Consider the following 27,113-nt stretch of genomic DNA (forward strand, 5'->3'; position numbering starts at 1 on the left):
AATCTGCAATACTTACCTGTTTAACTACAGCTTGACTAGGCACATGCCCTTTACGTACAGCGCCAGTTTTGACGTCCCGTTCGGAAGAAAGAAAAAGACAGTGTCAGTAATCTAACAGTACGAATATCTTCAAAGGCGTGGCGATAAACGCATCTGTTGTAAGCGGCCATCTTGGTGACAATACATCGTGAACACTGAACATGCACTTCCCTACAGGAATAGCGCGGGGCGAATTTGATATCGCGATACGCGGGAGCCTCGCATTCATCTCGCTACCTACACTCCCAACACAAATACACCTATATGGGAGTAAAAATAGAGCAAGCTGTCCTCGAGCACCCACTCTTTTTTAAAGGGTGTGCGCCAGAGGCCAACTTTACTCCCTTATTACCCCTTTCTGTTGAGAGTGTGTGAATACCTCCGCCTCATCCGCTAGCCATTAGTGCTCTTGAGAGGAATAGAAACCACTGCCGAAAGCAGTGCAACAAAGCAAGAAAAAGCTAAAAATTAAAGCGAGAGTCTCCATACATTCTGTGCATCCATCACATACTCCTCGTGATATTCGTCCTCTTTCTCATTCTACGGTACAGGTGTTTCCATCATCCTTGCGTTGAACAAATACAAAATGGAGCCAATACGCTCAAGGCACGATGCACTGTGCATCAAGTGGCCATTAAAAGGTTAACGGTTTAATTGACGGCTGTACCTGAAGTTCCTTGCTTTATTACAGACTAAGAGCAGAGTCGATGGTTACAGGCTCAGACGCCTACGCCGCGATGGCTGAGTGGTTAATGATGTATACGAGTTCGCGGATTGAACTCAGCCTCGGCGGCCATGTTGCAGTGAAGGCGCAATGAAAAACCCCTGACTTACACAGATTTCGGTACACAGTGAAGAGCCGCAGGTAGTCGAGACACCTTAAGCCCTCCGCTACGGTGTGCCTCATCACGTTACTTTGGAGCATAGCCTATAAACCATCAACCATAACCGTCGGAACTGTTGCGTTTGAGCAAAGTCACTTGCGACGTCAGCTGGGTGCGGAGTTGCTCGAACGTGAACACTGCTTGCGCTTGATTTCCGATCTGCCGTACCTAGTGATCTCTTACGTGCCATATTTGGGTCGGCATCTGCGAAAGCATGGCTGCAGCGTCGTACACGCTACCTATGAACATGTCATGATTTCAAGACAAAATAACAAAAATGAACGGGTGAGAGGATTTCGAATAGCCAAAAGGTTAGCAGCCACCACACAACCTCTGGGGGTGCCCTGTCTGCGCGTCTCGTGAGACTACCGTTGAAGGGCTATGCATGACAGCAGTGTCCCCGCTTTTGCGCCTACGTCGGTCGTCCCTGCTCCCTGCTTGTACGAGAACTGTAGCTGTGAACAGTGCAAACTTCTCGTTGTTGAAGACCATCATTCATAAAAACACCTCGGTCGGTCTTTATGTTTTTGAGCGTGCTGTGGTCCTCCCCGTCTGGATTCAAGGACCAATATTCGCCAAACAGCGCGCTACAGCAAGGATGAAAACAAACGCTGTAGCTTCTTCGCCCAACCATGGGTTAGCAAAAACAGAAAATAAGCGATCCTTTGAAACTCGCACCTCCAACCCTAGTTCTTCCTTACAGCATTAACTAGAAGAAAAACACGACGACTAAAGATCGACATGCTTCAATGCTTCAAACAAATGAAGCTAGAGGTACTTGCGCTGATCCCTTTAACACATTTGTTTCAAGTTTTCGCAGTGATTTGAACATCCAAAGAGCCCAGACGAAGATGCTGTATCAGGTTTCTTTATTCACAAGAATGATGCAGTGTCCCAAATTCTGTGGTGGCCATTAAAATCCACGTGTTCAGCTAGGGCGCTAGAGCGCACATAGCGTTTGATGATACCATTACAACTGTCCTTCAATCTTCCAAAATTGTCGCTTCCTGTGACATCCATCCGGTGCCTTTGATGACCTACATGCCTCCTGTGAGCCTTTGGTTCGACGTAAAGTGCTTTAGGAACGCGCAACGTGTGCACGGAATTCGCTATATGCTTCCGACAACATTCGCATACGTTGATTAAACCTTCTTTCTGTCTTCCTCAGATTTCATACTCTTTTCTAGACAACCTCCGACTACAATAAAGACTTAAAGGACACCTCACTACCGTTAGCTGTGATAAAGTGGGAGCATAACAACCTTGTTGTGAGCGTGCCAACTCCACTCAGGTAACGCACTCCTCCGCCCGCATCAGAGCCTCCTTCTTCCGCAGCCGCTCCTTGCCGCACCAGCCACATCCCGGTCTATGCCTCCTCTCCCCAAAAAGAGAGAGGGATTTCCCTCACTCCACTTTGCCACCTGCCAACCGTGACAGGTGGTAGGTCGCAGCTGGCTCTTCCGTGTACCACCCCTCGAAGGTAGTACGTTTGTTCGCACACTCCACTTACATCCCCCTTCAGGTCATGTGACCTGTAGAACCCTCCTGCACCCGTCCAATGCCACCCTGAAGGACACGTGGTGTTCCCTCGCGAACGTTTTCTCTCATCTCGGTGCCACCCCTACACGCACGATCAGAGCGACGGTCTTTAAGCCAGGTACCTAATTTCATTTCATGAACGCAAAAACAACCACTACAAGGTTGCAGCTCGGAGGCGCCACAAGCAAGCAAGCCGGTTTTTCTCAGTGTAGCAAGGGTGCATGGAAGAGCTAAAGAAGGGCCCAGATTACACCGCCTTTGTTGTTTCACAATACCTGCCCTCGTTCTTTGTTCATTCTTTTCTTTCTCCAGCCATCGCAGTCGGGCCATTCCCCTGCGGATCTCACTCACTGGCCGCCCCTTTATAGACGGTGCAGTGCGCGTTAAAAAAAAAAAAAGAAAACAACAAGTGCAACAGGCGCTTGGACAGCGCCAAGCAGCGTTTGCGAGTCGACGTTACACATTTCCCTCACTGATCTTTATATTTGCCTTATCTGCACGCCGAGGAGAGTACTGCTCCTTCGCGATTGTCAGCTGCGTTGTTTTTCCTTACACGCGGGGCGGCGGTTCGCGGCCCCTGCGCGCCGGCGACGCTGCACTTGGAAGAAAAGGCGGCAGGTGGTATGGGGCCGGACCGATAGGGGCGCCAACAATGACGCTGGCTTCGCCGCTGGGGCTGCCATTTTGCCACCGATAGAGTATTAAATTTTTAAACAGGTCTCGTAATAGCACGTATGGCGGCCGCGCTTCAGATCTCGGCCCAGATTCTAATAGTGGAAATCATTTATTTACGCATTTATTTGATTATTTTTTTTACCTAGGTTTTATAGTCTCCCGACATCGGCAGCGCCGGTTTTACGATCGCACGCGCGCCCGACCCCTCGCGGCGAAAACGAACCAAGCTGCAGGCAGCCGCCGCAGCGAGACGGGGGGATGTGGAAAGGGGGTCGGACCCCGTAGCTGCAGCGGTTTCCCCCCGCACCGTTTCGGTTTTGCTTCGGTTCGCGCGCTCGCAGGCTGCCTCTCTCTTGCGCGCGCGCACTTGTTCTCCCGCCGTGAGCACTTTCTTCCCCTCCCCCGTCTCTCCTTGCACCACGCATTCGTTCTTGGCAGCTCGAGCCGTTACGCTGTTCGAGGCTCTTTGCGGCGCTCCTGCGCCTGTGCGCGCGGAGGCGATTGCATCGGTGCGCTTTTCGCGCGCGTGCGCGTGCCTTGTCTACAGGCGGAGAAAGGGTCGACGTGGGCCCGAGATAGGGAGGAGAGCCCGAGGAAATGCACGGGGGCCAGGCCACGTTAAGTGGCCTGAAACGACGCCCATATCCAGCGCTTTTAATGGCCGCCGAGAATGAAATTTGTCATGTGCGTCTGTTGCTTTCACTCGCGGAACAACGCAGGCGATCGAGGGGCGGCCGCGCCAGACCAAGGCGGCGAGCCAAGCAATGGCATCACCGGCGGCGCAGAAACGTTCGGCGAAAACGTGCGACACAGTTTTCGCTTTTCGGACACGTAAAGGTGTCCGTATCAATGGAAGAAGAAAATGAGAAACGAGAGAGTACACCATTTCGTTCCTTGGGAAACTGCCCGATAAAGCGAGAGACGCCAGAAAAGTGAAACTTTGATCGCGGCGCAATATTTCTGCCCAAATCGCAAGCAGAACTCACGCATGATTGCCGGCAACAAATATGCCTTCGGCCAGAACGAGCAAGCAGTGAGCATTTCCGAGGATCGCATTATCTATGTAAAAGCGATGCGCGCCTTCTAGTGTGCCATAGCAGAAGAAAGCAAGAGGAATAGACGCAATGCACGCAAATGCACTTTGAAGTTGTGCGGGAACATAAACGTAAATTGTTTAGAAACTGCTAAGGTAGTTCAGTTTTGAATTCTTACCAAAACTGCCTTTTCGAGAGGAGGGGATGATTGCATCTCGTGCCACGAATGTAATGAACCTTCCGAGCCGACTCCGGCTCCGGTGTGAGCTTCGGATCCTAGGTTGTTGCTTAGTGCCGAGGGGTCTCTAGTAAAGAAGAAATACGTCTTCAGAATCATCAAAACAGATATAATATTCAGCAATAATGGCACGTTAATTATGCGAACTGTCTTTTTGCTTTTGTGTGATTGAGCACGCTCCGGACAGCTATCTTGCACAAAGCGCATCTTACATTGCCATGTAATGATGGCGGCAGTCCGGCGGCCAGGAATACAGCGCAAAGGGCTTCCGAAAGAAACTGTTTATTGGTCTGTCTCGCACCCGCAAAGAACTGAATTATTCGGCGGCGGCGATAGCAACAAGTGCGCTCGGCGGTCGTCGAACAGAAATACTGCCGCTCTCGTTCGTACTCAATTTAAAGCTGACAACGAACTTTCGAAATGCAGCTTGCAAAGCGACAACAAGCCTGCAACAAAGCAGAATTGCTTCCGCCTGGCTGCGACCTTTCGAGATAAATCTGGCCGCGTCTTTCATCACACATAAAGCGTCAAAGCCGCCGTGCCGGCCGCATTAAGCACGAACAAATAAACATTACAAAGCTTTGCGGCATTAGCCCTCTCTTAAAGGAGCATCGACCCGACGCTTTACAATGAAGGAAAATGTGGGGAAAAATAAACATTGAGATTCCTAAAAACAGTCACGGAGAATCCAAATACGGAGTCCTTTAGCGTTGTTAATAAGGGGTTAGGCGCCCAACATGTACAACTTTCGGGCGTGTGCGGCGCCGCTGTGGTGCTGTTGATCCGTGGGAGCCACTTCGTAGTCAAGTTCTTCAATTCGACGAATGAGCTTGCTCGGGCCGAAGTTACAGCGCAGAAGCTTTTCACTCGGTCAGCGGCGGCTAATTGGAGTTCACACCCATACACGGTCACCCGGCTTGTACTCCGCGTGGCGTCGACGTAGGTTGTAGCGATGCGTGTCTTTGCGCTGATGTTCTTTAATGCACTACGAGACCAGATGTCGTGCTTCTTCCACGCGCTGTATTTAGGCGGCGACATCGAGGTTATCTTCTTCGGTAACGTTGGGCAGCACGGCGTCGAGCATGGCCGTTGCTTCCCTACCTAGGACGAGCCTAAAGGTGTCATATGTATTTTCTCCTGCACTGCGGTGTTCTAGGCGAAAACAACGTAAGGCAGGATGACGTCCCAAGTTTAGTGTTCGGCGTCGACATACATGGCAAACATGTCTGCTATGGTCTTGTTCAAGTGCTCCGTAAGACCATTGGTCTGCGGATGGTACAGCCTTCCTCCGGTGGGCTCTTTGACTGTACCGCAGGGTGGCTTTCATCAGATCTGTCGTGAAAGGTGTTCCTCTGTTCGTGATGAGCACTTCGGGGTGCCGTGTCGCATAACAATGCATTCCACGAAAAATTTGGCAACTTCTGCTGCTATTACGTCCTGCAGGGCTTTTGCCTTGGCGTAGCGCGTGAAGTAATCAGTTGCTACGATGATTCACTTGTTTCCAGATGCTGAATTCGGGAAATTGCCCAGCAGATCCATGCCGATCAGCTGGAAGGGTCTTAACGGAGGTTCGGTGGAGTTCAGGAATCCTGCGGGTCGAATGGGAGGAGTCTTTCGTCTCTGGCAATCTCGGCAAGTTTTCACATAACGTGCGACATCCGCAGATAGTCGGGGCCAGTAATACCTGTCTGGAGTGCGGCGGGGGGTGCGAGAAGACGTCGTGCGAAGCCCGTAGAACTTCTTCGCGAAGATTTGCAGGTAGAACCAGGAGGTAAGTGGTTTTGTTCGGTGCAAAGTTCTTCAGAAGACATCATTCTGCACGCGGAACGAAGACAATCTCTGCTTGAACGAGGCGGGGGGTGAAGAAGCCTTGCCTTCCGTGTTCTCGATGAAGTGCTGGAGGTCGGGGTCCGAGCGTTGCAGTTGTGCTGGAGCTGATAGGTCCCAGGAAGGCGTCGTTATCGCCGTCCTGCGGAGGTGTGTCTGCAGGGGCTCGTGGCAGGCAATAGGCGTTAGAGTGCTTGCGTCCGGACTTGTAAACGACGGTGACGTCAAACTCTTGGAATCGTAAGCTCCATCCGGCGAGGAGGCCACACGGGTCTTTCAAGCTGACGAGCCAGCACAGCGCGTGATGGTCAGTCTTTTGGAAGGCCTGCCGTGCTAGTACGGGGGAAGTTTCGACGTGGCCCACACTTCCGCAAGGCACTCCTTCTCTGTCGTGGAATAGTTAGCCTCTGCCTTTGATAAAGAGCGGCTGGCGTACACTATTACTCCCTTGCAGTCTTGCCGCTTCTGGGTGAGAACGGCGCCTAGCGCCGCGCTGCTTGCGTCTGTATGAATTTAGGTTTCGGTGTTTTTATCGAAATGTCCAAGCACGGCGGTGACTGCTAGCAACGCTTAAGTTCCTGGAATTCTTCATGTTGCGGAGCTTCCCACTTGAATTGCACATCCGACTTCTTCAGCTGCGTCAAAGGCCTGGCAATGCGTTAAAAGTTCTTTACAAATTGTCGGTAATAAGTGCACAGCCCCAGGAATCGGTGCATAGCTTTCTTGTTGATCGGCTGTGGTAAGTGTGCGATAGCGGTAGGTTTCTATGGGTTTGATTGTATGCCATCGTTGCTTACGATGGGGCTAGAAACAGCACCTTCTCATAAGCGAAATGACACGTCTCTGGCTTCAGGGTGAGCCTTGGTGACTTAATTGCCTCTGGCACGGTTCGGAGACTTTTTAGATCATCGTCAAAGGTCTAAGAGAGGAGGACGACGTTATCAAAGCACACGACACAAATGACCACCCGTGCTGTTAGAAAGGATTATTCCGGAGCATTCGTTTTCACCTCTCGTTGCAGTAAAAGGTGTTATGCTTCCTCCAGACAACAGGCCCTTAGCGACGGACCACACTCCCCTCTCCTCCGCACGTTTTTTGTGTGCATGCATGCTTGATTTGTACTTACGCTCCCCTCATCTTTCTGTCCCCCCCCCCCCCCCCCTCTTTTCTCTGCCTAATGCAGGGTAGCAAAACGAAGGAAAGGGTTTAGCTGAGTCCTGGTATTCACTGTTTATTATTATTCTTTTGGTTGAATATTCAGTAACCTTTGTAAAATATATGCAAAGCTGCCCCTAACATGCATTTGTGTAGGGACAAAGCACTTTGTTTTAGGACCTAGTTGCGCCACAGATAAATAAGATTAAATACCTGTTACAAGATCACCTTCAACGGCGACTACGTCAGGCTTAGCGCGCTTTGCTCACCAACTTTTCTTCCTAATTCTTTGTACGAATAAAGACAGCGAGCGACAAACTTAACGAAATGCCAGTTAGAAAGATAGGGCGATGCACTGGGCGATCTCACAAAGATCAGAGAGTAGTACTATTACTGCGCAAGAGTGAGATTGCGAGGAAAGAAACGATTTGATGCGAGAATAGCAGTGCAGAGTCCTAACGCTCATTCACTGTTTTCAGTGGTGCCATCAGTCTCATCAGGTACACGTTTGCGATTTTGTTACAGAAAACTTTTCACCATGTCGGCAGACAAGTTTCCCTATGCTACTCTTCTTCACCATCACCATCAGCCTGACTATGGGCGCGCCGCGGTGGCTCAGCGGTTATAGTGCTCGGCTGCTGACCCGAAAGACGCTGTTTCGGCGGCCGAATTTCGATGGAGGTGAAATTCTAGAGGCCCGTGTACTGTGCGATGTGGATGCACGTTAAAGAACCCCAGGTGGTCGAAATTTCCTGAGCCCTTCACTACGGCGTCCCTCATAGCCTGAGTCGCTTTGGGATGTTAAACCCCATAAACCAAACCAAACCAGCCTGACTATGCCCATTGCAGGGCAAAGACATTTCCCATGTCTCTCCAATTAACCCGGTCATTTGCCAGCTGCAGCCACCATATCCCAGCCAACGTCTTAATCTCATCTGCCCACCTAACGTTCTGCCGCCCCCTGCTGCGCTTGCCTTCTCTTGGAATCCACTACGGTACCCTTAGGGACCAGCGGTTGCATTGCCTTCGCATTATATGCCCTGCCCAAGCCCATTTCTTCCTCGTGATTTCGACTAGGATGTCATTAACGCGCGTATGTTTCTCTCAGAAGACCGAAAGTGAATTAAGCAGTCCGAAGGCCACTGCTGAGTTCCACAATGAACTGCGGAAGACATCCGCAGGTGGAAACGAAGTGGCATGAGACACTCAGCTGTGGAAAGCGCCTGCCACCGTCGAAATACAGCGACCAATCTGCATAATTTTCAAGCAGCGAAGATGTCTACATAACCTGCAGTCCGGAGCAAAAGGCTAATTTGTAACTGAGGCCTTCACAATGACTTGAGCAGCTGATGTTAAAGATGGATTCAGTCATCAGAGGTAATCACAGGGGCTTCGATCCCGGCTACTGCGGTCACATTTCAATGGAGGCGAAATGCTAGAGACCCGTCTAGCGTGCGATATCAGTGCACGGTAAGGAACCCTGGGTGGTCGAAATTATCAGGAACCCTCCACTAAGGCGTCCCGCGCAGCCTCCGTCGCTTTGGGACGTTAAAATTCATTAACTAAAAAAATTTTAGGGGTCTTCACACGTTAAGACTGCTAGCATAACATCTGAATACAGACATACATCCACTAATTTAACACCTTGTGCGGGGCAACTCCTTGTGAGGATAGCGACATAAACGGTCCCCTTTCATTTGGTAGTACAGTTTACGAAGTTGCCATGCGCCTGAAAAAGTTTTTTCTACTTATAGATGCTCGCGCGTCCTCTAAGACATTGAAAGTGAAACGATTAAATGCAAGATATGTTTCTTTAGACTTTGGTATGTAGGGCCATCATAACCCTACAACACTATATACGCAAGAGACGAGAGCAAATTGGGCTAATTCGCGCTGCCAGTGTCCCGTGTAAAGAAAGTCCATGGAGTAACTGAACCCGCTGCGCCTTGCTCCTGAGCTTAAATTAACCGTCCAGTTAGAAGATTCTTATATAATGAAAGCACTAATATTTACATTTTAAAAGGTTGCCCATCTCAAAATGGACAAAGAAAATTTCTATTGGCAATCGAAGGTGGTACAAAATTTATTAAAATGTAATAAATAAATATAATGTCTTAAAAATGCTCATGATAGCTAAAGAAAACAATAAAATTAGAACATTGAAGTTAGGAAGGACAGAATATTTGTCTTTTGTGGCATAAGCGAGACCTGGAGAGATTACGATAAATAGAGGACTTATATTAACGTTGAACTTGATTAAACTGGGCTGACAAGCAAAACAATTTTAACGAGGTATTTTCTGAAAATATTCCATTGTGCTAACTAAAACGCAATCACAAGCGGCGAGTTCGAAGTCGAATTAATGACCGTTGCTCTTTTTATTGCACGTATGCAATAATGGTAGCTGAACGAAATATGGTCTGTGTTAGGCCTTTCATTTTATATTGTAAAACAATGTAATACAACACTTTTTTCTTGAGCTAGGATTACTAGGTACTGAAGGTGTTCCAGGAGAATTTTAAATAAAATCAGATAGAGCGCTTTTTTTTTAACATCCTTCAATGTTTGCCTTTTTTAGAATTTTTAGAATTCTAGATGATTTCAACACCTAATTACAGATCATTTACGCGTTCTAGATGTACAAATTTTGTCCGAAAATAGTAAAAAGAAACGATTAACGATTAATACTGAGAAAGAATTTCAGCCTCAGGTTCTTACCATTTTTTACCCCATTATTCTCCTATAAATTGCCCTTACTAGGATGCCTTACTTTTTCAGGAATTTTTGCGATTTTTTTCTGCAAAATTATAGGAGCCAAAAATTATTTTTGTATTGCTTCCAACAGAAAGATTTGGATATAATTACTGAAAAGATAATCAGGTTCCACAAAATTTTATTTTGCTTTCTGCAACGGTCCAAAATAGGGATTTTGCGAAATAGTAACATCAATGTTTTCCATCTAGCGTGACATACGATTTCTTGCTAAAAAATTTACAGCTTTTTTTACAGAACCAAATATGATTCCGGTGTGTCCATAGCTTTGCCCATCACATATATAAATTTTATTGAAAACAAAAATGGTCATGGTACCTCGATTGCCGTTCTTATCTGAACACACCCATATACCAGGTGCTTCAGGGAAGGTGATTATTAATTTTTAAAAATAGGATTTTTGAGTTAAAGAGAAGCTTTTTATGGCATAGTAATATCAGTGCTGGCGGACGTAAAATAAAATCGCTAATCATGTTAACTAGCAAAATTAATAACTAAATTCTAATAGTTAACTTTTTAACTAATACCTATGGGCACATGATCGAAATCAGAGATCTGTAGCCGGCCGTTAGTAATAGCCCTATCAGTTTATATAATTTCCAAAACGCGGTTACCCTCGTCGCTGTGGCTCGACAAAATATGGCTACATCGTGTGAAAATACATGCGCTTTCCAAAAGCATGCAGGAAAAGCAACACCTCCAGTGCACGTAACTAGTCGAAAAAGCCAAATTTTGTCGAGCCACAGCGCCAATGGTAATTGCATTTTGAAAATTCTAAAAACTGACATGGCTATTATTAACGGCCGACTACAATTCTCTGATTGAAAACAGACGCCTATCGGTTATAGTAAACAGTTAAGTATAAGAATTTAGTTAATTACTTTACTAGTTAAAATGATTCGCCTGTTTTTTGACGTCCGCCAACACTGGTATTAGTGTACCGGAAAAAGCTTCTATTCACATCATAAACCCTATATTTAAGAATTAGTGATCACCTTCCCTGAAACACCTGGCACATTCATTCATTCATTCATTCATTCATTCATTCACACACACACGGTACATACATACATACATACATACATACATACATACATACATACATACATACATACATACATACATACATACATACATACATACATACATACATACATACATACATACATACATACATACATACATACATACATACATACATACATACATACATACATACATACATACATACATACATACATACATACATACATACATACATACATACATACATAGGGTGTTTCACCTAAGACTGCAGAATTTTAAAAAATGGCTTTTTGTGTTAGAAGAGCGCTTTTTTCTGCATAGCATTGTAAGTGGTGTAGTACATCAAAATGGGGCTCAACTAATATTGAATAGTTAACTTTTTAAATATGACTGTCAGACTCCTTAATTATTGACAGGCGTGTAGACCACAGCAAGTAATATCCATATCAGTTTTTAGAATTTCGAAAATGCGATTATCCTCGGCGCTGTCGATCGACAAAATCTGGCTACATCGTGCCAAAATACATGCGCTTTCGAGAAGCTTGCAGGCAAAGCAACCTCTCCAGTGCACGCAACTCCTTCGAAATATCCAAAATTTGTAGGACCACAGCGCCGAGGTTAACTGCGTTTCTGAAATTCTAACAACTGATATGGATATTACTATGCTTGGCTACACGCCACTCAGGAATTAAGGAACATAACAGTAACAGTTAAAAATTTAACTATTCATTACTATTCATTACAACCTGCTGCCAGCACGTATTTGCTTTATTCTGACGTACTGTACCGTTGAAAATGCTATGCCAGAAAAAGCGCTGTTCTAACTCAAAAAGCGTATTTTTAGAAACTGTGTAAAGTCTTAGGTGAAACACCCTGTATACTCTCCACCGTGGCAAGTGGCAGTTCAGTTAATGACTGGTCGCGAGGGGTAGCTCGGGAAGAGAAACCTGGGTCACACCGATGGCAGCACCTGCCATCGTACGGCAGTGGCGCACCGCTTAACCGCGGCACCACTGAGCCAGAATGGAACGGGGATACTCAGGGATATATGGATCTAAAGTAGAGAATGACCAATTCCCCATATATGGGCATTAGCCCGTTATCGCTATTCGAGCAACCTCCATCCGTGATCAATGGATCCGAACACCTGAAGGGAAGTGAAAACCGAAGTGCTTGCGCACCTTATTCGCATTTGGCGTAACTATAGAAATCGACTGTCCGACTGTCAGTTTTTCCTTTATAGTCATTTTTTTGTGCAGTCTTGACGTTCCCTGCCATGAATTTCTTTCTGTGTGGCAGCACATTCAGCATCCAGATTACATACATTATTACGTATCTTATATAGGTCAGTCTAAGCTGGGGCAATTCAACAGCACGAAGTGGCAGTACAGCCTATTGAACCTTTTTATAGGGGCAACAGCGATGACCAGCCGTCCATATCCTCACTTCTTGACACTATTTCAGGGGGCGCTTTACTGGCACGGAGAACAAGGTTTCTATGGAGCATCACGAGCACGAGAAACGCGCCGGGAGCAATGGATTGCTGCACAATGTGAATACTTTGGTGAAGGCAGTTGCCAGACTCGGGTAAAGAAAGTTCACCACACGCGCTCTTGCAGCCGCGAAGCAAATATGATCTCACAAAAGCCGCTTGTTATCGGCGGGCTCTCAACTATGGTATTGTACACAGATGTGAATTGAAACTGACAGGCCTAACGAGAGAGCGACAGCGTTTGCTGAAGTCTAAAACCAAGTTATCTTCTTGCCGTTGGCCGTTACCGGTTTGTTCTTAGCAAAGCTGGTGCATTTCGTCACAATGCGCCGTGTTCTATGCGTCTTTCAGAACCCCTCAAGTTATCCAGGCAGAAAGTGTGAAAAAAAAATCAGACTAGTTAGGTCAATATCAGTCGTCAAGATGAACAGTCGGCAGAACATTTGCTAAGTTGGTCCATTATCAGACGCAAAGCGTGCCAGAGGCATGACGGTTGGTAACTTAAGCAACGAATAGAGGAGCTTCTAGAACGGCACCACCTCGCAGCCATCGAAACAGATGATTACCCAATAAAGTCATAAGGCCCGTAGAGTTGGCGCACGAGGGGCTGCACGCGCGGCGTGTTATCCGGCGTAATGCGGAGCGCGCGGCACAGCAGCGCCAGACGCGGGAGCTGCGGCTAAGCCAAAGGGCAAAGAGGTGAGGAAGGGTGCCGGGGAAGCAACAGACGTCCAACCGGTCCAAATCAGCGTAATGAGCTCGCCGACTCTCGCCCTGGGACCAGGCCCGGCAGCTATGCGGCGACGGCGGTCGAGAGAAGCGAGCCTCGTAAAAGCTCCTGCATCCGAAGCCGGTTCGTACTCGTTATTCAGGGGCTAATCGCCGTGCAATTCATTTGCTGCGGCGGCGGAGGCCTTAAAATATCATTAGGCGGGCAACGGCGTCATCTTAAGCCTGCTGCCGGCGCCCTACACGAAGGATTAGGCCCCATTAGGACGCCGTGGTAAGCTGTCTCCCGCCAGCATCACAATTAGCCTCACGGTCAATATTTGCAGACAGATTTTTGAAACGCGTGACAGGGACCGATAAAATGAGGCGCACAGCCTGCACAGCGCGCATCACGTGTCGCAGGTGCGACATAAACGCGTGCGCGGGTGGAAAACTGAGATGCACACAGATAAACGCGGGATCGCCGATGTCCTATCAACTGTCTGGCGGTTAGAAACTGCCGGCCCATCGGACATGCCTCGCAGCCCGGCCAGAAAGTGATTTTGGAAAGCAAACTTCGCTTTTTAGTAGACATAGGCCTGCACCGAATGAAAAAAAAAAGGATAAAAACTCACATTTCAAACAGTGCCTTTCAAAACACGAGAACGTACTCAGTGCTCGCTAAAACACAAATACGAGCTCGTTAGAAATTCGGATCTTATTTTAAGAAAGTATACGAGAGCACGGTAGAGCAAGAACAGTGGCAGCTCGACAACTAATTACAATGGCCGCTCGCTTGCGGTCTAAGGTTACTGAAAGTCAGCGCTGGTACCATCTCTTGTCTATGCTTTTGTGAAGCACACTACGCTCGGTGCTTCCATTAAGAGTATCGTAGTTTTCACGGTCATGTGAAAATGAGGGCTTCTCGTGCTTAGTTGGATTACTGCGGAGGCACACGGGGAAAAGTCTCCGTGGTGCACTCAAGCAAATAACGCAACTCTGGGATTTTGTTCTGTCGTTACAGCCGAAGGCATTCAAAAGCGGGCACTGCAGAATCTGTGCGCGTGCACTTAGGAGATTAGATGCTGACAACACTTGAGATGACGCCTTAGAATTGATAATTTGGGCATTTTTGAGGTGTGTAGCCCCAAGCAGCATTCGCGAGGAAAAATTATATGCGCGCCACTATGAGGGCCGCCCCCCTCGGGCGCCTTCAAAAACAAAGCCTCGAGAACGAAGGCTCATGATGAGAATGGCTAAAAGGGCGCCTCCTCAGCGCCGACGCGGCCGCGCAAATGGAAGAAAATGTTTTCCGGCTGCCAGTTTGGCGTTTCTGTTGCCACGGCGGCGGCGCTCATCTGTGTTGCTTTTTGGCCTTGTTGAGCATTTAAAAGCATTTTAGTCTAGGCAAATCTCTTTCGCATCATCGATGTCAACAAGAGCACCAGAACTGAGCGCATTTCTTCGAGAGCAGCTAAGGACAAACGGCGCACATCCAGCGGCCAAAATGGCCGCACGCATCAGCGCTGGCAAACAGCGGCCAGGGAGAAAAAAGCGAAGAAAGAAAAAAGGCTCGGGGGCAAACATTCCCTACGCAGTGAACGATTTCCTTCAGGGAGAGCCATCTCGGCGCCACCACCCCGCTGAGGAGGACGGGAGGAGGAGAGGCGAAGAGCAAAATAAAAAGCCAACCGGGCCCCGGCGTCAGAGAAAAGCAAACATCTCAGGCGCAGCGTTTGCATAAATGCACGGTCGGGTTCACCATGAATCGGGAAGCAAACTGCTTTTCTCGAGGCGCGAGCAAGGCTTCCCCGGCCGGTGTAACAGCGGGGGCGGCTTAGCTCAAGAGCGGGAGCAACATGGACCTCACGTGTTGAAAGTTTTTCCAGCCCGCGAGGATTCAGAAGCCATCATCTCGTCATTTTCATAAATTTACGTGCCCGGGGGTCACAAGGTTGCCGCGCCGCAGTCGATGATTCGCGTGCGCCTTGGCGCTCGTCTCGCGCCAGCCGCCGCGGGGGGTGCCGTGATGGCCGGGAGCGATGAGCCGAATGCGCCCAGAATGCGTCCAGAATGTGACGCTTGAATTGGGCCGCAGCAGGAAATGGCCTGCTGCCGGCTAATGACGCCAACGGTAGCCATTCCGAGACAAAGCCGATCGTTACGGTCCCCGGCTGAGTCGGTTCGGCTGCCGCCGCGCTGCGCGGCCGTGCGCTGATGCGACGCTGCACCGCCCGTCGGAGCTGCGGTGCCTCCCACCCCCGCCAGCATGCGTCACTTCTCGTGGCATCTTAAGCGGCTGATCTGTAACAGCGGAAACCGTTCAGAAGAGACAGGAATTCTTTATATCTGGTCAGTACCAGACACTGCGCGCTTGGGACCTTGAGTGACCAGTATGGCGTTTTATTTCTCATAAAAACAGCGCAGCACACAAATAACGGCATACAAGCAGACGCGTTGTCTTATTTTTCTACAGTATATAACAGACATTCATACACCGACCGCATAGAGCACTTAAGTTCTTTTGTTGGCAAGATTCAGAAAAGTCTCTTAACTCCTGTCTTTTGACAAGGGGGGTGGATGCACTATGTATTCAAGCCTCATGAGCCTGATAGAAAGTGACAGCTAGGTCTAGGTGTAAAATAGTCGCTGCGTCTAGAGAGCTTTACGTGAGAAGAATGGCACGTTTTGCACAGGTGCACAACCTTAAACTCAAGCATGCTCCTATTAGCTGCGGAAGATGCTTAAACCCACCACCGCCAAAAGCACAAATGACGGATGAAAATCATCTGGAAAGGCAAAAGCTAATACAGTCAAAGATTATCTTGCCTAATAAAGTATGAATATAGTGAGCATGGCGGCATTGGTAGGTAGGTTTTTCATGCTTCGCGACATTTTAGATATATTTCCGGTGTCTAAAAAAAAATATTTGTTCTACTGAAAAAAGAAAAAGTGTGGTGACAGAGCTCGAACAAAAAGAAATCGCGTATTTGATTTCTCTAGTTCCTTAGGGGAAAAAAACTAATTCAAAGAAATCCTTACACGCGTTTATTAGATCATGGCGTTCTGTAAAGGAAAACTCTGGAGAACCAGCAGGAAAACAAGAAAGTATAGACTCCCGGCGGAGCCACGGTTGTAGCGACATTCTCGCCTAACAACCACGTGAGACGCGTTTCGCAAACTTCTCCGCGTTCATTTTTCCGGGCCGAACAGCGCGTCCTGCTTCCCCCGCCATCGGAACCAGCGCCGCGCGCGCATTGCCGCGGAAACCGCGCCTAACGTAGTTAGCCCTTCATCTCGGCCGCCGAGGAGCTCCCGGCGCAGCAGCGGCGGCGAGATGAGCCCGCTCCGATGTCGTCGTAATGCGCGCCGACCATTCGGCCGGGAGGAGTGACGCGCCAGTCGCTTTGCTTCTCTTGGGGGGGCCGTTACCTGGAGGGCGGCAACACCCGTCTCCTGTTTACACCGGAGCCTCCCTACTCCGGCTGCGAGGCGCGCAAAAGATGGGCGCGCGCGCGCGCACGTGGCCCGTAATGCGCCCCGAGTTCGCCGAGGGCCGCAAATGCGAGCGAGCCGCAAATATTCGGCCCTCGCTGCGGACACTCGGGAGAGGCAGCTCGAAGGTCTAATAGGCGCTCTTCATCAGCCTAACGCAAAAATAGCCGCGTGCAGCAGAATGCCTCCCGCGGGCCAGCGATCGGCCTGCTTTTAGCGGACGCCGGCACGCGGAATGCATGCGTCGTCTCTGCTTCATCCCTGCCTCCCTTCTAATGGCCCTCAATTTTGGATTTCCCCACTTCTGTCAGGAGGCCCGGTCCCGATGTGATTGCTGCCCTCTCTCCGGCGCGGCGGCTGCTTCTTCTGCTGCTGCGCCGACCGCCTTCCTCGTTACCCGCACAAGCAACTTTGCACTCGTTAAACAGCGCCAGCTGATACACAAGTTTTGCCCGGGGAGAAAGTTGGCCATCAGAACGCGAGGCAGTGGTATCGGAGACGAGCAGGCCGTGGCGGGCGGGTGCCGTCTCTCGCCCTACTCGCCGAGCGCCGCGAAACAACAGAGCTTATGGATGGAGGGCTCTCTTTGCCACGGACTACAAAGGACTAGCGCCGCATTTAGGCTCAGTCGTCTGCGAACTTCAAGCAATGCGGCAACGTTCCGGCACCGAAGGGGTAATAATAGGCGGCGCTCCTTCCACGCAGCAGGGAGCTGCGTTTGCACGCGGGATTTGTTTATCAGCTGCACAATTGCGAATCATCGATGTCTTTGCCCTCTCAAAAGTGCATGCTCAATAGACTTTATCGTTTGTGTTTGTTGTGAGCAGTGTTTCTCTTAGGTGTATGAATTCTTAGTTGAGGCCAAGGCAGGTATTTGCACTGACTTGCCTTCAGGGTATACAGACACTGTAATGGATAATGGGCAACGCAGACTCTGTAACAGGCAAGGCGCTTTATCATTTTAGTTTGTTGCGAGCTGTGTTTCTCTTAAGTGCTTGAATTCTTATTTGGGGCCAATGCAGGTAATGGCACTGTCTTGTCTTCGGCGTATACAGACACTGTAAATGTAGTCGGGCTTGTTTGGCCAGCTCCACCCAGACACTGTGGTTGCGGAAATTCTGACAATTCGCTGTACTGAACAATGATCTGTGCACTAACGCTCTTTAGTTTCGTTTTCTTGCTGGTTCATTTCCAGCTGCATCGATATGACAATGGCCTTTTTTGCGTTCAACATCAGTTATCGGAAAAACTAGTGAGTGCGAAAATTGCAGTCTTCATTTGTTACCGTCTCTCTGTTTTATTTTTTTTTCACCACGATTGGTTGAGTTTTACGCGATACGTAGGGCGACTACGGAATTTTCCGCCAGTTTCTAACGCGCATGCTATTTAACCACCTGCCTGTGGCTGGCCTCGCGCGGATAGCTCGCGGTCGTGGGGACCGCCGTCTCTTCCCGCTGAGTGCAGCGCTGACGTTGCCGCGTCGGGGCGGAAAGAGATAGGCCCTGTTTTATTTCCTTCAATAAATCAGGCGCGCTCAACTTATGCATGCCAAAGCCGGCCGTGGTCGGGGCATCCATCACGGGCGATTGCAGCGCCATGAACTTCCGCCCGGATCAGTGCAGATCCATTCCGTTTTGAGGCCCGGGCGCGTATCAATGCAGGCGACATTTTTGCTCTGCTCTCTAGCGTTCGCGGTCGTTTTTTCTGTTTGTTTGTCTTTTTTCAGCCCTCTTTCGATCTCCGGGTCCACGCGCGCCTCCGGGTCACTCCCCTCCCCGCAAGATCGCGTCTCTTCGCGGCCTGAGACAAATTCGGCGCCTGCGGTATAATAATGACCGGGGCTGTGGCGGCGGGATCGAATATTAGTAGCGCAGCGCGGGGTGTTTAGCCGGAGGCCAGTCACGACGCTGCGCATACATAACGGCACGGGGCCCCCCCGAGAGGCTGCGCGGGCGGCACGCCACCGCCGCGGGCTCCGGACAGCCCATCTCCCGCCGGAGGTGGCGGCGGCCCAACTTCTTCGTAACAGGTAGACGGCCATCTGTCATCGTCTTACACAGCCAAGTTGACAACCTTGATTACCATGTCACACGCTCCGATGGAAACGCATCCCCTTGAAAGTGGAAGCGAGGCCACGGAGGGACACTGCGCCCCTCTCCCCACAATCGCCGCCCCCGATTCCGCCGGCTCGGCGCTGTGCGTCGCGAGGTCCATCGCTGGGCAGTGCCGCTCAGAAAAGGCTTTTGTCTCTGCGTGTGGCACGCGTGTCGTTGGCCTGTTTGTTTTTGTTCGGTAGAGTCGTCTCAAGGAGGCATTGATATGCCCGCGCTGTTCTCCCTTCAAATGCCCGTCTTGCCGAACGGAGATGACGGCGGGCCGAGCGAAGACGTCGACAACGAACGGATGCGGCCTGCCGCAAAACGCGCAGACAAATGCGCGCCGCGGTGTAGCCGGCTGCGGTCTTCGCCCGCCGAAGCTGACAGTGGCCCTGCGAAGGACGTCCATGGCATTGTAATCTCTATGGCACCAACGCGGTCCTTTATGCCTGGTTGCTTTGCAATTTTGCGCTAGCTTTCTTCTTTGGTACCCTAAAACCAGATGCAGAAACAAAATAAAGAGCGGCTAGTTTCACTAACTGCAGCTTTCCCCTGTATAAGATTTATATAAGAACGAAATGAGTCGGCACCATCTCCGGCGTAAAGAAGGCGTTTAACAAAGGATGTTACATATTGAGAAAACCGCTATTATGCTCCACATTAAGCTGTTGTTCAAATCATCAAGCGGAAGCACTATATAGAAACAAGTAATGAAAAAGACAAGCTGCAGTGGTGACCTGCGCAGCAACGCAAATATCGTTAGAGCGAATCGCTATCTAGAGGTTGGCACGCATTTGCAATAAATCTGTGCTCTATTTTAAATACAGGAAAATGCACGAACATAACGTAGCTGATACGGTCTACTACGCACAAAGAACTCGCTCTGCGCACATAAACAATGAAAAACACCCGGTTCCACCAACAACAAGGAAAGTGAGTGCATAATCTGAAGAATGATAATTGCTGCATATACCAAGCACGCCATAAAGATGTGTAAGTGGTCAAGTGGTTTGTCTGCTTTTATGGCCCGCGTATAGCTAAGTGGTAATGAAAATGCGCGACTGCTAACGTTATCGGTATCTTAATGAAGAGATTTTTCCTCAAATCCAAAGACAATTCTTGCTCGGACGTGTGTTCCCTCAGCTCTAAATATATAGTCACCGTAGAACAGGTAAGTGCCTTGTGCACCAAAGAAACACCATAAATTATATTCAAGAATTGTCATCAGCACCTGAACTCGCCGCACTACTTACGAACCATGCCATCACTCACCGCATCCACCCAGAAGGAAGTTCATTCTTTGCATACATAGGCGCCTTATTCTGGGGCGCATATGCCCCTTATTCAGATTGGTGATCTTACTGCTAGCAAGTAAATGTCCTTTCTCTTTCTCCCGCACTATCTGCACATTGCAAACAAACCAAGGTTTGTTTCAAGGGTTGTAGCGACCGTAATATCCGGCGCGGGGTCTCTTTTATTGAATTAGAGTGGGTTCCCCATTGTTTCTCAGTCGAAACCATGATGCTAACATGCTTAACCTCAAGCAGTCGGCGTTTTCGTGAAATTATATTATTCGGTTCGAGCTCAGCAAAGCGCTCAGAGACGCTGTCGGCGTAAGCTTGAAGTAACTTTCCTCGTGTCGATTTCTGAAGTCACCCTTTAATAGCATTCTTTTTTCCTACAGCGGAAGTATACGCTTTGTGCCTTCAGTTAAGCAGAAGAAACGCCTTTTTTTTTTTTTTTACAAAAGTATATCTGAAAATAGCAGGGAAAACACGAAATCAAGTTTACTTAAAGGAGGGATATTTTCGCGCCGAAAGGCCAGTAACATTTACCGGCACAAAAAGAAATTATAACCGCTGCTGCGTTAAAAGCCCCGGTGTGGAGCTTTCGCAGCATTCTTGCGTGTACTTGCCCGGATACGTTGAGCACAGGCACGCTGACACCTCTTAGAAGAGGCGCCGTCGACTGCGCAGTTCTACTTCGCGCAGTGCGGCTTCGCGCGGAGACAATGGCTCGGCCGGAACAAATTTCCTGCTTCCTGCAATAAGATGCAAAGAGAGCCGGCGTGTTCTTTGTCGCCGATAACTTTTCAGTCGCTCCGGCTTCCGCCGCGGAGAGCTGCTGCTCGTCGCCGGGCGCTCTTGGCGTCCATTAATTGCGGCCCGGGGAACGCGGCGACGCCGGCGCGAAGAACAGGAAGTGGCGGGCCCGTCAGCCGCCGGAAGGCCGCGCTCACGCCTGGCACGCTGGGCCCGCCGCAATCACGCGAATGGAAGCCCAACGGCTCCTCCAAGGAGGCGAGCCCCGGAGTGGCGTCGGCCGCTGTTGCTTTTGGCGGGGACATTTCCAATTCAAAGCGAACCGTAGAAAAGCCCGAGCACGCGCGCACCGCCCCCGGAATGCCGGCGATCAGAGCCGGCGGAGGGCGGCTTGGCATTCCGGACCTGATGCGGCATTGCTCACTCGGCCGCCAGTCGTTCGCCGCCGGCGCCGAAAGCCGCGCTTCGACGTGCACCGCCGGAGCAAAAGCGCGGCTCTTCTTGGCTGTCTCCCGCGGCTCCAACCTCGGCCAGCGGGAACCTGAACCGAATCGATTTCAAGGAGTTTTCCTTGTCAACCGGCTTCCAAATCGCGATGGATGCGACGGTCGCGTGTGAAGACCTTCCTCTCGTATCACTTAGAAGCCGCCGGTTCTGTCCACCACTGGGCACACACGCTGGGCCCATGTCAGCAGCGTTCTCCCCTTAGCCGTTTCTTTCTGTTGTGGCTTCTTCTGCTTCTGCTGCTGTTGGCGTTGCTGTTCCTGTTGCTCTCCGCTGCTGCTGCAGAATTTGCACTGCGCAGCTTTCTACGTAGCTCTCCAACTCAATCAACTGATCGAAGAAGGTTTTTTAAAAGCAAAGAAAACATGAAAGAAGAAATCTAAACAAAAAAATTTACCCTCAAGCATGCGTTTAACTTCTGGTTGCAACAGTGTAACAGTAGTTTTCAGCGAATGGATTTTATTTTTACTGTTTTTTACAGTGATGTGGTGTGGTGACGGATACATATTGTGGGGTTTACGGTTTTATAAGTTGAGCGTGACGTCGATGGGAAACTCTATATCGGTGACCCACCAGACTGGTTCTTACCCAGGTCTGCGGTTTGGTCCACCCGTGAACTGAAAAGATGGGTAGGTGTGGTTCAACTGCCCCTGCCAATTTTTACGTCCTAAGAAAGAGCGAAAAAGTGTGGTGTTTTTTTTTTTTGTTTTCTGAGCTGCTCCCTGAAACTGGAGGTACTTGTTCAGGCTCAGTAAATATTTCAACTTGGCTTCATCTCGAGCACTGCCACGAAATTTCATTGCTGCCCTAATGCAAACAGGCTCCTTCAATCTGCCTACTAATGATTTATACTTACACGAGTTTTTAAACTGCATAATTCATGTGTCCCTAAAACCCGGTAAAAAGAAACCTACATGCGCCAAATCTTAGTTTATATGGGGATCAGTACTGAATAGCAGTAATTCGCTGAGCGCCTCTAGATAAAACGACTTTGCCCGGGGGTTGATCACTGTATTACAAAGCATATTTCTACCATTTTGCCAGCCTAGCAAATGCATTAAACTCGTTGCATAGCTGTAGGAACGTACAGGCTCATAGGAAATCAACGAACTAGAGGCTGATTAGAAGTTTGGAATATTCTCCCAACAAGTATTTCACCACGAGGTATCAGCTACCATTTTAAACAACTTACAAAAAGAAGCCATCAGAACAGAAGGGCATTGCTTTTCCAGCATCCCACTTTGCTTGCCTTATCTTTCAGTAGCATGAACACCTCGTAGAAATCCATGTGAAGAAGACGATCTGCCCCGCTAACGTAAGCTATCTCAACAAAGAAAATATGAGTCTGAAAGGAAGCACTGGAGTGAATTAGACATAGGAAAAAAGGTTCTCAGACGGGCCCATTCAATGTTTCCACCGCGCAGCCAAGGCTTAAGAGTTGGTAAGTGCCCGTTGCGGAGCCCGCCCAATTCACCCGATGCTTGTTCACTTACACACAGTCACGCTGCTTTTCCTCTTGCATATCATTTTAAACGATGGGCCCGTGATCGATCTCTCATCTGCTCTCGCCGAAGAAAAGTAGGCAATGAGGGCATTTAGTATTCGGTTACGAGTCAAGTCTTATCCGGATTACAGGTGCACAAAGTATGAAGACTGCAGAAATGCCGACAGAAGCTTAGAGTAGTCTTAATTGCTATTGAAAGCTTGAAAGCAGAAACCACAAAAGCAGAATAGTGGAATGCGAGATGAGCCGTTGGCTCGGACTGCAGGTTGGTCCAGACAATTAAACATGACTACCTCGAGGTGCATAGTGGCATGTTATCAATGCAGTTCATTAAGAAAGGTTTAAAAAAATACTGGAAGATGCTCGAATATGTGAGGCGTGATTCGCCCGAGCAGAATGGGGCGCTTACGGTTTCTTTGGCTGCTATGAAAGAGATCGTTTGTATATGAGGTAAAATAGGATACAGTAAAACAACGCGAAGCCCTTCGTTTAAAAGGGCCAGGAAATTAGCTTAGGAAGTACAGAAGGGTGGTTCCCCACTAAATTTGTGATTTCACCAAATTTATGAACTCATGAGCGTGGGAAACATTTAGATTTTGGGGGAGTTCAAAATTTCTGGTGTCCGCGTCAATGCCTTCTGCTCGACGGCCTCCCTGGAGCTCCGCCTTAAAAGTTTTTTAAACAGAACGGGTCGTCGAGAGGGTTTATTTTTGTCGCTCACCTTCTTGCCTCTCACTACGGGGCGCGCGGCTGCTTAAGGAAATGCATATTTCGTCCTCTTTTATTTCCTTACTAACCATATATCCATGGTAGCGCTGCAATGATGTAAGTTAATTTAAAAAAAAACGGCATCTTGCGGCTCCCCTACGGACGCTAAATTTGCTTGGCTGCTGCCTTTCTCCTGTTAAATGCAATTAAAGTTCATACTGAAAACTATACTGCAGCATGACTTCACAGACGAACGCATACACGCACGTACGCACACATAAAGACAAATACAATCGGCGGTGCAACCATCGTTAGAGTACCACCGAGGAGGAGTCCCTTGGAATACGTCGGACGCGCAAACATTCCCCTGCGGACAGAGTTAACACACGCGAAAAAACTCAAGTCGCAGCCACGTAACACTGCACAGAGAACTACGTACGGAACTGAAAGCAAATAGGAATACGAGCGATACAAATGAGGCAAACAAAATAAAGAAGGAATAGAAGGAAGAAGCAGCCGGCTCTGTTCCCTCGAATAGCTACCTCATGAAACAAGAGAACGTTCGCTTTCCGTTGCTGTTGCAATTATCGGGGTGAGTCTTTAAAACCGAACACTGCTACGACGCCTCGCGTACTTTGTTTGCTCAGAAAAGAACCGTGGCTCGCATTTGCGGACCCCTCCCTTGCTGCCCATCTCGCGGGCCAGCGCTCATTTGGATGGTAATCATAGGAGCCGGTCTCGGGCCCTTTGAGCGAAAGCGCTACTTCCCGCGGGAGGAGGAGATGGAAAGAAAGGGAGAGGTGAGGTGTCCAGAGGCACTGCGCGGCTCCTTTGCGAAACCTTCTCTTACCACCCTCAGAGACAAGGGCACGGCGGCAAGAGAAGCACTCAAAAAACAGCGTAAGAAGTGCGGAAAAAAAGAAGAATAGAAAAAAGAAAGGAGAAAGACTTAATGTCAGGAACGTACAAGTTTAGAGCTCCAGCAAAAAAAAAAAGAGAAATGAATAAGAGAGAAAGAGAGATTAAGAGAAAAGGTTTTGCATAACAAGGAAACTTTTTTTCAACTCCTATCGGATATATCTTTATTAGTCCACTGCAAAAAAAAAGAAAGCGACACGGCGTAACAACGTTTACTCTCATTCTTTCTTGCTTTCTTTTGTCCCTTCTAGTCCCTGGCGTCAAGTAAGAGGCACTAGGGCCAAAGTACGGGTGGAGCTGCAGCGGAGACAAGGCTCGCCTTTCGCGATTACTAATTACGCGCCTGGGAATGGTTAAAAGCGGCTTCGTTTGCTTTATGCCTTCGACGTTGGGATTTCGCGCCCTTTCCAGACACGCAGCGTCGAAAGCGCGAAAGATGTCGATCTTTCTTAGAGCCTGCTCCTGTGTCACAGTTGTGTCATGCGTTACTTATTTTCTTTTGTCTGTGTGTGTTAGCAGAGATGTTCAATAATCCGGACAAACATTAGTTCAAGGCTTCGCGAATGACTCGAAGTAACTATTTCGAAACCGTCGAGGCTATGTGAGGGCGCAAAATAGATACGATAAAATTCTTTGTCCTCTGCAAAATTTTGTGACGTAGATAATCCAAACGCCTGGCAAAAAAAAAAGAAAACTATTACTTTTAATGCATTGCGCAAACACTGTGTCCTGCCCCATTTTCTTGTTATAATCTTTTGCCGGTGATGTAGCGAGAAGCAGCGAAAAAATCCTAAATAATTCAAAAGCAAGAATTTTTATTCGGCTTTGATACTGATCGAGAGTTTTTTAACTTGTGACTGGGGAACTGGCCGTCCTAAGTATCAGCACCGTAAGAACTTCGGCAAACAGATGCTTCGCTTCAAGCTCCCTACATTACTAAACCAATATTTATCCAATAACAGTAAAGATTTTACACCTGTTTTCTTTTAAAGAAATCCGTGAAATGTTTCTATGAAAGTTTGTGCATGTCTCCATCAGATTTTCTGTGCCGGATTTATGCTCTCCCACTTCTCCAAGCATATACTACTAAATACACAATTCCACAAGAAAAATACAACTTTCTCGCACTTATGAAGATGTATTTTTAGCTACTGCACTGTCGATGAAAGTTATTTTCTCTGATTAATACAAGCCCCCCCCCCCCCCCCCCCCCCCGCGTGTTTCTTTACATTGATGTCATGTAGTTTGCCTGTTGTATTTCACTGTTTTTTTTCGTGCTTTGACTTAAATTCATTTCATTATTTAGTCATGTATAAAAACGTTTCAGTTGTGCGACTTATCTTGTGCTGCCAAATGCTTACAAATACCGGGGCAGTCGACCCATCAAGCTGCACTTCGAAGCAGATTTTTCGCAGCTGCTCCTTTCTTTGTGCCCAAGGAGAATAAAATAAAAGAAATAATTACAATATATGAGCGGGAGCAAATTTTTCGCGAAATTATGTAAGTTCTGTTTATCTCTCTATTAAATTTGAGAATGACATTTTTATTATTATACGCCACATGAAAAACTAATTAGAAAAAAAAACACAATTCTAGAGTAATAAATAAATGATTGCTCAGACTTTGTTTCTAATCATATTGCTCAAGACTGTACATGCTGCCAATCTATAAACTCTCATAAGTTGCAGTAGGACTAACACAACTGGGTTGCACCTGCGTATGCAATGCTTGTGCTGACAGTTTTTCGGGTAACATTATCATCAACAACAACAGCGTACCACGTCCACTGCAAGGCAAAGGCCTTGGCCACTCTCTTTCAGTTAATCCAGTACTTTGCCAGCTGCGGCCACCTTTTCCCCACAAACTTCCTACTCCCATCCGCACACCTGACTTTCGGCCGGGCGGCTACTTTTTCCACCTCTTCGAATAAATTCCGTTACCTTAAGAGATCATCGGCCATTTTGCCTTCGCATTGCGTGTCCTGCTCATATTTGCTTCTGATGCCTGGTTTCAGCTAGGATATCATCAAATCGCGTTTGTTCACTTACTTCTTCAGCTGTCTTCTTATCTCCAAATGTTCCCGTATTATTTTCGTTTCTATAGCTCGCTGCGATGTCCTCAATTAAAGTTCCAGACTTTTCGTTCCTCCAAGTTTTTGCCCCGTGTAACTATTAAGTACTACTTGCCTCTTGAAAGAACAGGGAGCCTTGTATTCATCACATGCGAATACCTGCCAAATTTACTCCACTCCATTCTTATTCTCTCGGATTTTTCGCTTTCGTGGTATGAATCTGCGGTTACTACCTGCGAAATATGAATGCACTTCCTCACAACTAGGAATGCTTCGCTGCCTATCACAAACTCTTGTTCTCTATTAGTATTTAGGCCCACCGTTCTGCATTGCCTGTCTAGACCCTCAATCATGCTGTGCATTTCGGCCCAAGAGTTACTTAGCAA

This window comes from Amblyomma mixtum, chromosome 3 (genome assembly GCF_055824585.1).
Source record: "Amblyomma mixtum isolate Tamu chromosome 3, ASM5582458v1, whole genome shotgun sequence".
Lineage (NCBI taxonomy): Eukaryota > Metazoa > Arthropoda > Arachnida > Ixodida > Ixodidae > Amblyomma > Amblyomma mixtum.